Consider the following 16,184-nt stretch of genomic DNA (forward strand, 5'->3'; position numbering starts at 1 on the left):
CTCACAGGTGGCTAACCCGACAATCCCAGCTTCGCCTGGGAGCTGCGGTGTTGGACTTGGCCCTTCTGGCAGGTCCACCCCTAAAGTTGTTGCTTGTTATTTGTAACCTGGGGATGGTGATTTCCCCTCTGAGTGTGTGTGGTGAGAGAGAGACCTGCCCTCCCATAGGAATGCATGGGGAATGTATGCGTCCCTGGTAGTTCCCAATGCATAGGGTGTGCAGGGTCAAGTCTGGTGTGTATGAACTCGTGAGATTGAATGCTGCGCAATGGTATATGCGGCATGAGTGTGTCCAGTGTAGAAGTCCCAGTTTTAGAAGTTGGCATATTTGTGGAATGTGTGCCTGGCGTGTGATTGGCTGAGGCTGGCTGGTGAGCCTGGCTCCAAGAATCTGGGAGGGTCTGCCCCGGTGGTGAATTGAGTGTTTAGCATGCTGATGTGAGGGGAGGAGTGAACCTGTGCCTGCTTGTGGATTGACTGTCTGGTTTGAGTGTCCTGAATGAGGCTGGGTTTTCCCCACACAATGCTGGCTCCACCCCCTGGGGTGTGTCTGATGTCCCTAGCCTGGCCAGTGAAAAGAATCCCCCATAACCAGTTCCAGCTGGTTCTCTCCCTGCCTGCCCCTTTAGACAAAGGATGTTGTGTATAAAAAGGTGCTGTGACACTCTGAAAACGTTCTTGTTCTCAACTTGAATCTACCAGGGGCTGCTGCTGCTTGGGCTCAGGGTTGGCTTGCCTCCCTGGGCCCTGCCCTACTCCTGGACTGCTGATGGCCTTTTCCCTTCTAGGAGCTGCTGTGCTCCACCTGAGGTCCTGGACTCTTTATGGACTTGCTACTCTTCCTCTAGCGCTTGGGAGCGCTTTCCTCTGACCCCCCCCCCCCAGCGCTTGGGGAGCGCTGTTCTTCCTACTTAGCGCCTGGAAGCGCTGCTTCCTGCCCTCTAGCACCTGGAGCGCTTTATTGATGTTACCAGCGCTGGGAGCGCTCTACGTCCCCTTTATAGCGCTGTAACGCTGTCCTAGCGCCTGGGGGCGCTGTTTACTCAAGCCGGTGCCCACCCGGCCTTTGCCCTGTTCTGCGGAGGTTCTACACCCCCAGCGAGTGCCTACCTCGCTATCTCGAGGGAGCCTGGCCCACGCCATTTCCCCCCCGAGTTCACCGCTGCTAGCCCGGGACCCCTCGTGATGTTCTTCCCGGGCCGCGCTGGGATTGGCTGCCGGCCCGGGATGTGCTGCTGACGTCTCCCCGGGCCGCGCTGTGATTGGCCGGCGGCCCTAGGAGCTGGTGAGGCGACTGGAGCAAGCCGAGAATGCAGGGAGCGGGGGGAGCTGACTCCGCGCACCTGCTTCCCCCGAGAGGACTGCTGCTTTCCCCCCGGGGCCCCCAGGAGCGAGAGGGAGCCGCGGAGAGCGAGGAGAGACCGGCGTGAGCGAAGCCCGGTGAGTGTGGCAGGAGGGAGAGGAGGGGGGCCGGGGCACATTGCCGGTGCCCGCCCCTCCCCTCCAGCGCGAGCACCCAGGTGCCCAGAGGCCCGTGGGGCCCCCCCTGATGACGAGTCCCCCGAGAGGGACTCCACCATCCCCCCCCCCCTGTTATTTTCGAGCCCGCGAAGGCTCCAACCCTGCCCAGTCGTTCCTCGAGCCCCGAGAGGCTCCACCAGTGGCCCCTTCGTTTCTCGAGCCCCGAGAGGCTCCACCATTGGCCCCTTTGTCCCCGAGCCCCGAGAGGCTCCACCCTGGTCCCTTGTCCTTTCGAGCCTGCGAGGCTCAGCCCAACATCTGTGTTCTGGAGTCATAGAGGCTCCCTCATGGCGCCGTTATCCCCCCGAGCCTGCGAGGCTCCCACGATGTCCCTCAGCTGCCCAGCACTTCGTGGGCAGCTGCCATGTTTAGGTTTTATTATTGGCTACCTGCAGCCTGTCCTGACATTGAGACTTTGGGGGCGTCCTAGCCCCAGGAAGGCCAGTTGGCCTGGTGAACGTATGTGCTAATGTTCATGTGATCCCTGAGAGTTATAGTGTGTTGCACCTCTGAAGGTGCTCCTGATGCATTATGTGCCTTATCCTTTGTGTTCCTTCCAGAATGTCCTATGCCTCAAATATGTTATAGTGAGTCCTAATGCCAGTTCTAGGAAGTCCTTGATTATTATGTGTCCTAATGCCAGTTCTAGGAAGTCCTTGATTATTATGTGTCCTAATGCCAGTTCCATCATGTGCATATTCCTAGCAGTGGCCCCAGGGCCCTGCACTGTACATAGTCCCTTGTAAACCCTGCCCGTGCATCTGGCACCTTGTAAAGTGTGTGCTCCTATGTGTCCTTTTTAATACAAAGACTATTCTCATATATACCTTGTGTGGAGTTCCTTTTGTATGAGGCTCTGGATGTTGTTGCTGGTGGGTGCGTGCGCAAATGCTTTACACATGACTTCCGAGATAGGCCTGACTACTCGCGCCGCGTTACCTAGAGGGTGAGCAGGGGTTGTCTTGGCGTGTGACCCCCTTGCCCTGACATAGGAGTGGTGGTCTCTGACTGGCTGTGGCGCAAGCCCTGGCCGGCCGGGGGTCCCGTTTCCTACAAGCGGGAACAACCTGTCCATCCTGAAGAACCTCCCCTTCCTGTCTATAGACGTAATTGAGGAACTTCTGGCTCGACTGCCATGGCCAAAGGTCTGAGGTACCAGTATCTCCAGCTGCCAGAATACACATTAGTGATTGTCCTGCTATACATCCTTCCTTCCTGAAACCCATGCTGCAGAGGGCCTCATCATCCCTCCTACTGGTTTCAGGGCACTGTCACAGTAAGCCAGAAAGACTAAATATCAACATGAGTTTGCAGATAGTTTTATAAATAATCTCTGGCACCTTGAAATACTGCGGCCCACTTAAAGCAGTGGGCAGGATTGAAAATCTGCTACTGGAAATTTAAGATTCCAAAAACTTCTTAAAAACTAAGGGCACTCCCTTAAGCAGGGCTTCAGTGGCAGATAGGGCACCCAACCTAACAAGTGGTGTTATGTATCTTTAACCACTATATAATTTCTTGCAGAGCATTGGTCTTGCTCTGCTCTTGCATGTAAAGTTGTAAGCAAAGGTGAATGAAGGAAGCTGTTTGCCTTGTCTTTGCACATAACCAGGGGCCTGATTAGGAGTTTGGCGGTGTGGGAGCGGGGTAGCAGACCATCAAACTCTATCACTGACCGCACGTCAGTTACAAGTTATAATCTTAGCAGACAGTCCAGTGGCTACTGGCCTCAGTGCTGCCTTTCAAAGGCTCCTAGGAGAACCTTAGAAAGGCGGCGTCATGGGACAGCCACAGCACGTTCCAGCATGGCATGGATACTAGTGTCAATGCCATGCTGAAATTGGGGGAGCAGAAAGACAGGGGGCGCACCATGTGCCCCCTTGCATGCACCCACATGCACCGAAGTACCAGGCAGCCCTTTAAGGTCCCCTAAGTTTCCTCACCACCACCCTTTTCATGGCGGCTCACCACCATTAAAAGGAGGGCAGTGAGGAAACTCATGATAGGCTTAGCAGTGCTACAGCTGCACAACCAAGCATACTGTGGTCTCAGACCAATGAGCCACTGCCAGGGATCGCGGATCAGTGGGTGTTGCAGCAAGTACATCGATCGGACCGCCGGTGCAGCAGTCCCTGAGCGCACCTCCACTATAAGTTTGCCATTACTGTGGACCGCCAAACTCATAATCAGACCCCCACTGAAGCACCCAACCTGGCAAACACCTGACAGCATCCAACACTAGATTCAATATAAAGAGACAATAGTATACATTAAAACATGCAATTAGAATGCTGCAAAGTGAAAAAATAATGAATGGAATTGCATGAAAAAAATCTATGTTGCAAAGCCATTGAAATAATTGGACCATTATGTACTGCTACTAGATGGAAGGTGAACGCCCGGAGCACTATTCAGAAGTATGCCAGATGTCCCTGAAAGCTTGTTTAGGCAATGGGTGCACTAAATATAGCATAGGTGTTTTGGGAAAAGCAGACATTTTTGAATGGTAAATGTATCTCCTTTCACATAGTAGATTATCATTGAAGAATCTTCAGCTGTTGCTTATTTTCTACAATGGTAGAATATCTGTAAAAATAGTTTTTGTCTTCTCTCAATGCGTGCCTTCTACACCCTGGAGAGCGCTCATCGAGTCCCGGCCAGGCCTCCGGCACCGGAGCGCCCGCAATGCCCGGTGGTGGCTCGCTGACTCCACTTCAGGGATAGGGACCTACTCCTGCGGAGAGCGCGGTCGGATGGCTTCTACTCTGTTGGCAACAGTAGGGTCTCCCTCTTTCCGGTCTACACTCTGGAGGTCCAGCAGAAATGAGCCTCGTTCCTAGAGGCTAAGAAAGTGTTGAGGGATGAGGGCCTCAAATGCTCATTGATGTTTCCGGCCCGGTGATGGATCGAGCTGGATGGCAGCACCCATTTCTGTAACAGCCTGGATGAGGTCTGGGACTCTATTGAATCCTTCAGGGTTGGATCTTCCCGGCCTGCAGGCCCTTGGCCTCAGGTGTGAGACAAAGCGGGGCTAGGGAGACGATCGCTGCGCTGCTCCCATAGGGGGGCACCCCAGAAACCGACTACGGCCCAAACTGAACGTGAGAGGACAGATGCCCTGCAGAATGTGGCGGCGTTTATGTGGAGCAGGAGCCCCTCCTCGGGGGCCAGGACCCACACGTCGAGAGGCACCGGGAGCAATGACTCAGACTCATCCGGCAGTGGCAGCATGAAGACGCCGGTGGTGACTCCGGGCACGGCAGATTATGTCATTTCATCTCGCTGGGAGCTGAGCCTGTTACCTGAGTCTTGGGCCGTTGGAATCCAAAAGGGCCGCGCACCCAGAACAGTTTGTGTGTCCCCTTTGTGTTTCCTTCCTATATTAGCTCCTTTGCTCACCCCTCCCTGGGTACCTTACTAGTGTAGGGTCTCCCTATGATAAATGTTCTGTACGCTATTTGGGCGATTGACCATTGTCAGGTTGCCCTGGGTTTGGGGAGTTGTTCACCGTTGGGGGTACATTTGCTTTTCTTTCTTTGTTTAATTGTAGGGGGGCAAGTGTGTGCGGGCGGAGAGTGGGGGGTCCACAGGGCGCATTTATGTGGGAATGGGGGGCACACCTAATGGTCTGAGGTTCCTCACATGGAACATCTGGGGATGGGATTGATGCCCAAAATGCACAATATATACTCCCACCTAAGGATCTTGTATGTACACATTGCGTTCCTTCAGGAGACGCATTTGAACACGGAGGAGGCTGGAAGGTTGAGGAAGAGGTGGTGGGGTCAGAAATTGCGACTACCTATGCGGCCTTCGCCAGGGGGGTGCTGATCTGGGTGAGGCCTGGGGTCCCCTTTGCCCTCTACTGCTTATCGATCGATGCGGACGGGCGGTACGTTCTACTCACGGGGCAACTGGCGGGGTGGGAGGTGACCCTGGGCACTGTTTACGTTCCTAATTAGGACCAAATTTGCTTCCTAGAGTCATTCTCGGCCTCCTTGGCTCACTGCCACACATTATATTCAGGGGTAACTTCAGTTGTGTGGCAGACATCACAACGGACCGCTCACACCCTCCTCTGCCGGGACGCAGCCACATCGCGCAGCAGCTGGCTTCCGGTCCTGGATATCTGACTGGGATTAAGAGGACACTTGGTGCCTGCAGCACAGGGCAGATAGGGAGCATTACTTTTTCTCACCGGTCCAGCAGGTCCATACTAGATTGGGGACATTCCTCTGCTCTCCAACCCTTAACGGCCACATCTCACACACTGAGTACCTAGGGCGGACACTTTCAGATCACAGCCCACTGCTTCTAGTACTCCAACCACTGGGTCACCGCCTTCTGATTCCCACTTGGAAGCAAAATCCGGCACTGCTTGACGATGGCCCCTTCCAGGCTTTCCTGTCCTCGCTAACTGAGATGTCCTTCCCTACCAAGGTCGGCACCGCCTCTTCGGCGCAGGTAGAGTGGGAGGCGTTCAAGGTGCTGGTGAGAGGCCATTGCATGGCCCAGGCATATGGGGTGCACAGGGAACTGAATAAGGAACTCTTGGATTTAAAAGGGACTATTTGTAGATTGGATAACTTGCAAGGTACTTATGACTCATCCTAGGCGTCCTTGCAAGAGGCGTGGACCCAATACAATGACGTGTTAGGTAGATTACGGTGCTATAGTTACAAAGGCTACCTGGACAGGATGCGGAGGGAAGAGGGGAGGGCGGGTCGATTGCTAGTGCAAATTATACAACCTGAGTTGGGGGGGAAATGCCTATCACGCACCTGGGCCTGGACACGGGTGAGGTGGTGCATGACCCTGGGGCCATTAATGACCTCTTTCTCCATTACTAAGAACAGTTGCATTGCGCCCTGACGGCAGCCCCCCTGTCAGATATACAGCACTTCTTAGCCCCCATACGGTTCCGTACATTGGAGGAGGAGGGCAGGGAGGCCCTAGATGTCCCTATCTCCGTACACGAGGTCAAGGCAGCGATAGCGGCTTTGGCGCCAGGTAAGACTCCTGGGCACGACGGCCTACTGGCTGAGTTCTGCCAGCGATTCACGGATACATTGCCCCACGTCTGGTGACTTTATATGCTGACGCGTTTGAGGGAGGGGAAGGCTTGCCGGATATCACCCAGTCGACCCTTGTGATACCGTTCCCCAAGTCCAAGCAGCCCAACGCGGAAGTCAGGGACTACCGTTCCCTCTCCATGCTCAACCTCGATTTCAAGATCTTGAGTGTTGGCGGTTAGGTTACTTCCCCATATGAAAGCCCTGATCCACCGGACCAGAATGGGTTCATCCCCTCGCATAGCACCTATTACAAACTGCGCAGACTCTATGAAATGATGATACTCCGCGAACAAGAGGGTATTTGGAGAGTATTTATTGCGAAGTACAGAAACAGGTCTAATCATGAAGCCTGGGTCGTAACCGTCTTCCCTGGAATCCGGAACCCAGCAGTGTTCCTACCACAAGGAAGCGCCCGTGCTTCAGCAAGCGGCGGTGTTCTCGGTAGACCTAGAGAAGGGATTTGACACAATGTCCTGGAAATACCTCTTCCAGGTGATGCGTCGTTTGGGTCTGGGAGATGAATGGGGGTTGTGGGTGCGACTTCTCTGTTTTTAGGCCATGTTTGCCCATTTGCCCGCTAGCACTGGAATATTTATCGCCATAGCGCTGAGCGTTGGTAATACAGCGCTAGCTTGGCGAGATATTCCAGCAATAGCCGGCGATAAAGAAAAGCACGCTAAGCGTGCTCGGTGATAATTATCACCAACCCTAGATAATATGCCCCCAAAGGCGGAGTATTTCCTTCAACTCAACTTGGAGTGAGTCCTAGGAGACTTCCACATAGATGAGGAGAGATGGTGCAACCTTCCTCTATAATAATTGGCAGAGCGGCCCGTTACAAAATGATCATCCTACCAAAATGACTCTATGTGCTGCAAATCACTCCGTTCTGCATCCCTGAAAAAGTACTTTGCCAGGTTAAAAGCTCTGAATGCTGCCATATGATTGGGGGCACCCCAAGAATAGCTATGCAGAAGCTAGACATGTCAGCTTACAATGGAGGCCTAGCACTACTTGACTTGAGCACAGCTGCAAGCTAAAATGACTGGGGACATAGCCCATACGTTGAAATGGCATATATGGTGGAGACAGTGTCTATTAGAGAGAAGAATCATGGCCATTATATCTATGGGACACATGACCAGATGCGCCTGCTCAAACCGACCGAGACCACCCTAAAAGCCTGGGACAAGATTACCAAGGCCCTAGGCTGGAAGGGTAGATATACCTTGGCCACCCCTCTATGGAACGGAGAACAGATGGCCGATTTAGGCAGTCTTCATGATTTCCCTTTGTGGGAACAAATCAAAATAGAAAGACTATGAGACATACTACTCGGAGAAGGTGGGGGTACTTAAGTAATTTGAGGAGCTCCAACAGGGTTTTACCCTGGCCTCTTCTTAACGGTTCAAGTATCTGCATTTTCTGCCTTCAGGGCATGGGCCAATGCCCTGAAGGCAGAAAATGTCCTGGGGACCAACTTTCCAGATCATAGCCCACTTGGGAGCTGAGTCCTGGGGAGAGCCCTTACCCATAAAGCAGTGCCACAACTATACCACGCGATCCTTAACAACACTCTAGATGAAGGGACCCTAGAAAACATTGACTGGGAAGTGGGGTTGATGCACCCCAGAGAAGTCCCTATTCAAGCTAGACTACCTGGATCCAATTTAACATACTCCTTAGGGCCTACTGCAATAGGTCCCGCCTACATAAAATGGGACAAGTAAATACACCTATGTGCCTCTGCTGTGACACGATGGTGGGCACATTCCTGCACATAATCTGGGGCTGCCTGAGAGTGAGAGTATAATGTGGGGCACATTGTTACTAAACAGAAGGCTTTGATGGGAGTGGACCTACCTACAACAGCCCAGCTCATGATTTTAGGTATACCCAATTATGTGGGCCTCCCTCTGAAGCAGCTGCTCTTTTGTATTTTGAATTTTGCAGTGCCAAAGAGGGATGTGGCCAATCTGTGGGGAGGTGAACGGGCGCACAGTAAGAACCAATGGCAGGGGGTAATAAATCGATGTATGGAAGAGGAGAGAGTGGTGTACATAAGCCAAGGGTACCCCCCAAAGGTTTGAGAAAGTCTGGGGAAATGGAGAGCCTACCATGGACTGACAGACGACTTTGGAGCCCCTGCAATTAATGAGGCCCCACCTTAAGGGACCCTCCTTGTCCTAAACATACCACTTTATGGGATGTTACCCTTGTTCTTCGGACATTATCATTTTAGGGAGATAATACTTCTGTGTTGGAACTGGCCCTTCTTGCAGGGTCATCCCCAAACCTTTTGCTTCTTCCACCCTTATTTTTCCTGACCCGTGGCTGTTGGCAATAGGACTCTGAGCAATTTACCACTGCTGACCAGTGCTAAAGTGCATATGCTCTCTGTGTAAATTGTTATTATGATTGGATATACATGATTGGCATATTTGTATCACCATGAAGTCCCTAGTAAAGTCCACTGGGTGTGCCAGGGCTGGTGATGACAAATGCTACTAGTGGGCCTGCAGCACTGATTGTGCCACCCACATGAGTAGCCCTAAAATGGTGTCTCGGGCCTACCACTGCAGTGCCTGTGTGCAGTCTAGGAACTGCTGTGTCCTCCTGGTCGTGTCCCCACTGACCAGGCCTAACCCTTCCCTTTTAGTGCACATTAGTCACCCCAATGGATGGCCCAAGGTACCCCCTTGGGCAGGGTGCAGTGTATGTAAAAGGTAGATTATGTACTAGTGCAGGTGACATGCTCTGGTAGTGAATTACAGCCATTTTCGTTTTTCACTTTTGTAAGGCTATCTTGCTTCATAGATTAACATGGGGGATGCTGGCTACAGTGGCTTCCAGAATTTCTTCCCATAGGAACAATATAGGACATAAGCATCTAGTATCCCTGAACTCAGAATTTAATGAAACATCTTTTAGGAAAGGTTGTTTTTAAATCCTGTGTTTGAGAACAGCACTTTTAGAAAGTTGCTGTTCTCTTGTCTGACCCTTCTGTGTGCCTTGGCCTGTTTGTGTATTGACTGTCTGGTTTGAGAGTGACAGGGGTTGGGGATTCCCCAGGAGGGTGGCTGAGTCAGCCCAAGGCTGAATGACTGCATTTGCAACCTGAGTGGTGGGAGGAGTTAGCACCTGGGCCTGAATAGGGCTGTGCCTGCCTGCCACAATGATGCTGGCTCCACCTCCTGCTGGGCAGCTGATGACCCTGCCCCTCACCCTGAAAGGAAAGGAGAAGCCAGGAAAACAAAGTACTCAAGAAACACCCAGAACTGGTTCAGACCGGGCTCAGGGCCCACATGCACAAAGAGAACAAAGACTTTTAGGGGTATAAGTACAGGACCCCTGACAACAGAAAATTAGATCATCCTGAATCAAGAATGAACCTCTGCCAAGGAGAAAGCTGAATCTGAAGAAGGAAGACTGTCCTGCTGTTGCTCTGCTGGACTGACCGGTTGCTTTGCTGCCAAGGAGAGGGGAAGGATTTTGCTGTTGTGCTGTGTCCCCTGTCTTGAAGGAATCTCCACGGCCTGAGAAGAGCTGGCTCCCTGTTCTGAAGTCCTAGGAACAAAAGGACTTCACCCCCAACTTCCCTGAACTCTGCTGATAGTGTTCTGTCTTTCCTAGAGTGCTTGGTCCAGTTGTGGGGCCTCTGGAAGTTGTACCTGTGCTGGGAAGCTTGAAACTAAGCTTGAGAGACTTTTGCAATTGAAAAGTATTGCATCGCTCGCTGCGGAGCGCATCCCCGTCAGTGCGAGAAGTTCCCTGCCGCTACGAAGGTCGAGATCGTCGCAGCGCCTGTTGCCGCTGTCAGAGCCGTCACATCCGTCGTTTGCCTGTCGTCGCTGGGTGAGATAGCCGTACTGCTTACTTGCGGATCGGATCACGTCACTGCGAGTGTTGTTGCAGAAACCATAGAGTCGAGGAGCTGCGAGAGAGAAGATCACCGCTGGTCCGCGCATTGTCGCCCCGGAGATCGTCGCACCTCCAAAGATCGTCGCGTCGTGCCTTTGCGAGAACAAACTTCCTACGGAACCTACGCAACGGAATCCTTACAAGTGGCCTTCCTCCCCATACAGACCGGATTCGTCGCAACACGCCTGCTGCTGCAGCGGGGCTGTCGCATCGCCTCCCCAGGGTCTCAGGAGCAACGCATCGCTTGTTTTCCACCGCCTCAGCTTCTGCTTTTGGAACTTTGTTGCAACTAAAAGGCACTGTGAATAAACGTGACGCAACTGTGAACTTATCACGCATCTGTGGATTATTTTACCGCAACCTAAAGAACTTTTATCGCAACCTTAATAACTCTTTTGAAACCATATTCTTGAACTGTGTGTGTTGGAGTTTTGTCGTTTTGGTCTTGTGTAGTTTAGATTAAATACCTTTATTTTTCTAAACTGTTGTGGAGTCAGTTTGTGGTGTTTTCACTGTGTTACTGTGAGCGTTGGTACAAATACTTTATACAAGGCCTCCTGAATAGCCTTGACTGCTCGTGCCAAGCTACCAAGAGGGTGAGCAGGGGTTATCTCAGAGCGTTTCCTCTTTACCCTGACTAGAATCAAGGGTCCCTATTTGGACAGTGGTACCTACCTCTGCCAACTAGAGACCCACAGTTCTAACATTGTTGGTCAGCGGTGCGGATTTGAACTTGTATTTGTACTAGACCCACAGTGATTGGTGTACATCACTAGTGAGTGCAGACCACTACGTCACCACATACTACATTTTTTTTATTTCTGGTTCTAGTTTTGATCGTAATCCTGAAAGAATCCAATCATCATGTCTCAGAATGGTAAACCAGCAAGTGATGATGCAGAACTGGAGTTTGATATTGGAATGTTAAGTGATTACAAAGTAGGTCAACTCAGGCGGTTCTTTAGGAACTTTGGATGCCCCATGAAGTGCTGCTCCAAGAAGGAGGAGCTACAGGAGGCCTTATGGCCTGGTGGAAGACCAAAAAGGCTGGGGAGACAGATGATGCAGAAGTGGATGAGGATGCACAGAGGGATGGTTTCAGGCCCCAGGATCTGCCTCTGTCCAGAGCTGCCTCAAGGGCTAGCAGCAAACCATTCAGCTGAGATTTTTTCCTCAGAGGAGTTGGAGGAAAACCAAAGGGCTAGAGATCATAAATTAGAAATGGTGAGGCTTGAAATGAAGATGAAGCAAATGGAAAAAGTAAGGGCGGCGGAGGAGAGCAAACATGCCCGTGCCCTAGAGGAATTGAAATTGACCTTGGCCCATGAATTAACAATGAGGAAGCTCGAGTTGGAGCTCAAGAGGTGTGAGGCCATGAGGGTCTCAGCTGAAGAAGAAACATGGGTAGCTCAAGAGGTGAGCTTTGCTGAGTTGGAGGTGGAGTCCAGCTCAGATGGTGGCAGCATGATTATGATATCTAGTGCGGAGAGAAAGGTACAAACACCCAGAGATGTGGCGCCTGACTTGAGGAAGGGGGTCAACAAACGCCAGGGGGTTCAGGTTTATGATGTAGTTCCAGTGGAGTGCAGTGTCCCTCAAGTGGATTGGGGGACTGGCACAGGGGACCATATTCCTAGTGGTGGGAAGGACATTCTACTGGCTCTAGAAGAGAGGTACAGGTAGAGGGGTTCCCCCATGGTAGAAACCTTTGTGTGTGTGTGTGAAGACCAGCCAGAAGAGTGTGGATTGTGTGACAGAAACAGTCAGATACTGTCTTGCCAGTCTCAGGAGAGTGGTGTGGGGCACTTGTGTGAGGCACTGGATGGTGAGGCAAAGGGTAGCTTGGTTAACAACTGTGGGGGGCTGTGTGATTCATTTGTTGGAGAGCATATTTTAAGTCCCTGTTTTCCAGAGCTATGCCAACACCCGGTCGAATGTGAGTTCTCTGACCCCAGAGAGCTTGCGTTGGAGGCAGACCTCTTGGTAAATTCCAGAGAGTCTGAGGAGGCATTGGGAGTGATACCAAAAGGAGTGGCTTAGATATCTTCCAGACCTGGAGAAGTGTGGCTCAGGGGTTAGAGGCGGCAGACCTGGAGCTTGAGTTCGGCCCTGGACCAGGGTTCAATTCCCCGCCTCGGCGGGTCTTGGGCTCAAAAATTCCACAGACTCGTTAATTCTCGCTCCGGTGCCTTCTCGACTCACGGGTTCACACTCTGCGACTCTGGGCAATAGCTTGCTTAATCTCCACGACGACCCCTCGCGGTGGGATGCCTGGCTTTCACCTTGTGGATACCCTGACAGGGTTATCTCACAAGGGGAATACCAGGACGGGTTCCCTAAGCAAGCGCGGAGATGCCCCAGGGTAAGTCATGCGCTATATAAGCTTCATTCATTTCATTTCATTTCACCTGTGAGGTGGAAGAGGTTCAGTGTAGCCCAGTTAGGTCCCAGTGTAGTAGGAGCGGTGTAGGGGCTCATGTCCGGTCTCAGTGTAGAAGGAATGAGTGTGGGACAGCGTGTCTCACTGTGCCCGAAACCCAGTCTCAGGGCCTGGAGGGTTCCTTAAGGGAACACCAGGTTGGGGACCTAGACTGTACTTGTAGGCCATTTAAGGAGGATCTCCTAGTGTCTGTTGAACGGGGAGTGCCTGTAACCAGGCCTCCATCAGTTCTTGTGTCTGGCAGTGCCACTCCAGTTGGGAGGGTGCAGAAGTCCAGACTGAGGGGTGAGAGGGGGAAGGAGTCCCCAGTGGGAGAACCAGTGGGTCAGGGACCAGCCAGAAGGGCTTAGTCTCCCAGGAGTGACCATGGTGATACCACTTCTGCCCTGGGGGATCTTCCCGCACTGTCAGGTGGACAGGGGTCGGGAGATCTGCGCCAGGCAGACTGTCATGGGACACATGAGCTGTGTGTCACCCTCAAGGGGGTACTGTGTGAGTCCCCAGAAGTCCTGGCGTGTCAGGCAAGGGCACAACTGCAGGTTTTGGTCCTGGGTTGGGGGACAAGGTTCAGGATCTGCCTGACCTGGAAGGCAGGGCATCTGTAACCAGTGCCCTGACCAATATGGTTGCCAGGGGTACCCCTCCAGCAGGGAGGGTGAGGCGCTCTAGAAGGGGGAACAGAGGGAGGGAGTCCTTGCCTCTGACCCCGGTACAACCTGAGGGGTTAAACCCTAGGTTGGGAGACCAGTTTCTGGAGGGAGGTCTTGAACTGATAGGAAAGTTGTGTTCTTGGTTGTCTTGGTGGACAGGGTTGCCCCTGGAAGGAGGGCAGGAGTCTCACCCTGGAGGTGGACTGGGCCACACTGTTGTGTTGACCAGATGGGTACTGTGTGCCAGTGTGGACAGTGTGGACAGTGTTGGTGTGCCAGGCAAGTGTTCCATCACAGGGGTTGGTCCCGGGGTGGGGAAGCCAGGTTCAGGTATTGTCTGACCTGAAGGCTTTGGAGCCTAGGTTTGAGGGCCAGGTCCGGGGTGTCCCCCCTGACCTGGAATACCTGCTGCAGGATAGAACCTCTGAACTGGTGGAAGAATGGTGTAGGGTACCTGCCAGAGGTGCCCTGACTATTCTAGAAGGGGGTACCGCTCCAGGTGGAAGGGTACAGAACCCCAAGGAAGAGGAGGGCCAGGTGTGGAGAAGCCCACCTCAGCCTCCTGTCCAGCCACCGGATACAGGTCGGGGAATGGTGGGTCAGTGTCACAGTGTCAGACCTGACCTGACAAGAGAGAGAGTGGACAAAGGTTGCCAAGCACCTGGGGCTACTGCCCCCCACCCTTTGACGCCACAGGGGTTTGAGAGCCATGAGAGGCATGAGGCCTGGGTCTCATCCGTGATCACTGTTGGTGGTCACTGTGGCTTGCTGTCGGTCTGTTGGGACACACCTGTGAGGAAATTAAGGTTAGGTGCTGCACAGGTGGTGTCCACAGGTGAGGTGAAGGGTTCCACATGGATTGGCATGGTAGACCCTGAGAGTAGGGATGGAGTGATCCAACTAGGTTCAGGAAGGCGTAGAACAGGAATATTGCCCTGCTGTTTGGGCCAGGTTCAGTGTTCTATCACCTTAAGCAGGGAATCCCATTGAGGTACCGTTTGGTCTACCCTGGCTTTAGGCTGGAAGGGGGTTGTGTTGGAACTGGCCCTTCTTGCAGGGTCATCCCCAAACTTGTTGCTTCTTCCTCCCTTATTTTTCCTGACCCGTGGCTGTTGGCAATAGGACTCTGAGCACTTTACCACTGCTGACCAGTGCTAAAGTGCATATGCTCTCTGTGTAAATTGTTATTATGATTGGATATACATGAATGGCATATTTGTATCACCATGAAGTCCCTAGTAAAGTGCACTGTGTTTGCCAGGGCTGGTGATGACAAATGCTACTAGTGGGCCTGCAGCACTGATTGTGTCACCCACATGAGTAGCCCTAAAATGGTGTCTAAGGCCTGCCACTGAAGTGCTTTTGTGCAGTCTAGGAACTGCCGTGTCCTCCTGGACCGTGTCCCCACTGACCAGGCCTAACCCTTCCCTTTTTTTGCACATTAGTCAACCCTATGGAAGGCCAAAGGTACCCCCCTGGGCAGGGTGCAGTGTATGTAATAGGTAGAGCATGTACTAGTGCAGGTGACATGCTCTGGTAGTGAATTACAGCCATTTTCGTTTTTCACTATTGTTAGGCTATCTTGCTCCATAGATTAACATGGGGGATGCTGGCTACAGTGGCTTCCAGCATTTCTTCCCATAGGTACAAGATAGGACACAAGTATCTAGTATTCCTGAACTCAGAATTTAATAACACATCTTTTAGGAAAGGTTGTTTTTAAATCCTGTGTTTGAGAACAGCACTTTTCGAAGGTTGCTGTTCTCTTGTCTGACCCTTCTGTGTGCCTTGGCCTGTTTGTGTATTGACTGTCTGGTTTGAGAGTGACAGGGGCTAGGGATTCCCCAGGAGGGTGGCTGAGTCAGCCCTAGGCTGAATGACTGCATTTGCAACCTGAGTGGTGGGAGGAGTTAGCACCTAGGCCTGAATAGGGCTGTGCCTGCCTGCCACAATGCTGGCTCCACCTCCTGCTGGGCGGCTGACGACCCTGCCCCTCACTCTGAAAGGAAAGGAGAAGCCAGAAAAACAAAGTACTCAAGAAACACCCAGAACTGGTTCAGACCGGGCTCAGGGCCCAAATGCACAAAGACTTTTAGGGGTATAAGTACAGGACCCCTGACAACAGAAAATTAGATCATCCTGGAATCAAAAAGGAACCTCTGCCAAGGAGAAAGCTGAATCTGAAGAAGGAAGACTGTCCTGCTGTTGCTCTCCTGGACTGACCTGTTGCTTTGCTGCCAAGGAGAGGGGAAGGACTTTGCTGTTGTGCTTTGTCCCCTGTCTTGATGGAATCTCCAAGGGCCTGAGAAGGGCTGGCTCCCTGTTCGGAAGTCCCAGGAACAAAAGGACTTCACCAGCAACTTCCCTGAACTCTGCTGAGAGAGTTCTGTCCTTCCTAGAGTGCTTGATCCAGTTGTGGGGCCTCTGGAAGTTGTACCTGTGCTGGGAAGCTTGAAACTAAACTTGAGAGACTTTTGCAATTGAAAAGTATCGCATCGCTCGCTGCGGAGCGCATCCCGGACAGTGCGAGAAGTTTCCCGCCGCTACAAAGGTCGAGATTGTCGCAGCGCCTCTTGC

This window comes from Lissotriton vulgaris, chromosome 2_1, assembly GCF_964263255.1.
Source record: "Lissotriton vulgaris chromosome 2_1, aLisVul1.2, whole genome shotgun sequence".
Classification (NCBI taxonomy): domain Eukaryota; kingdom Metazoa; phylum Chordata; class Amphibia; order Caudata; family Salamandridae; genus Lissotriton; species Lissotriton vulgaris.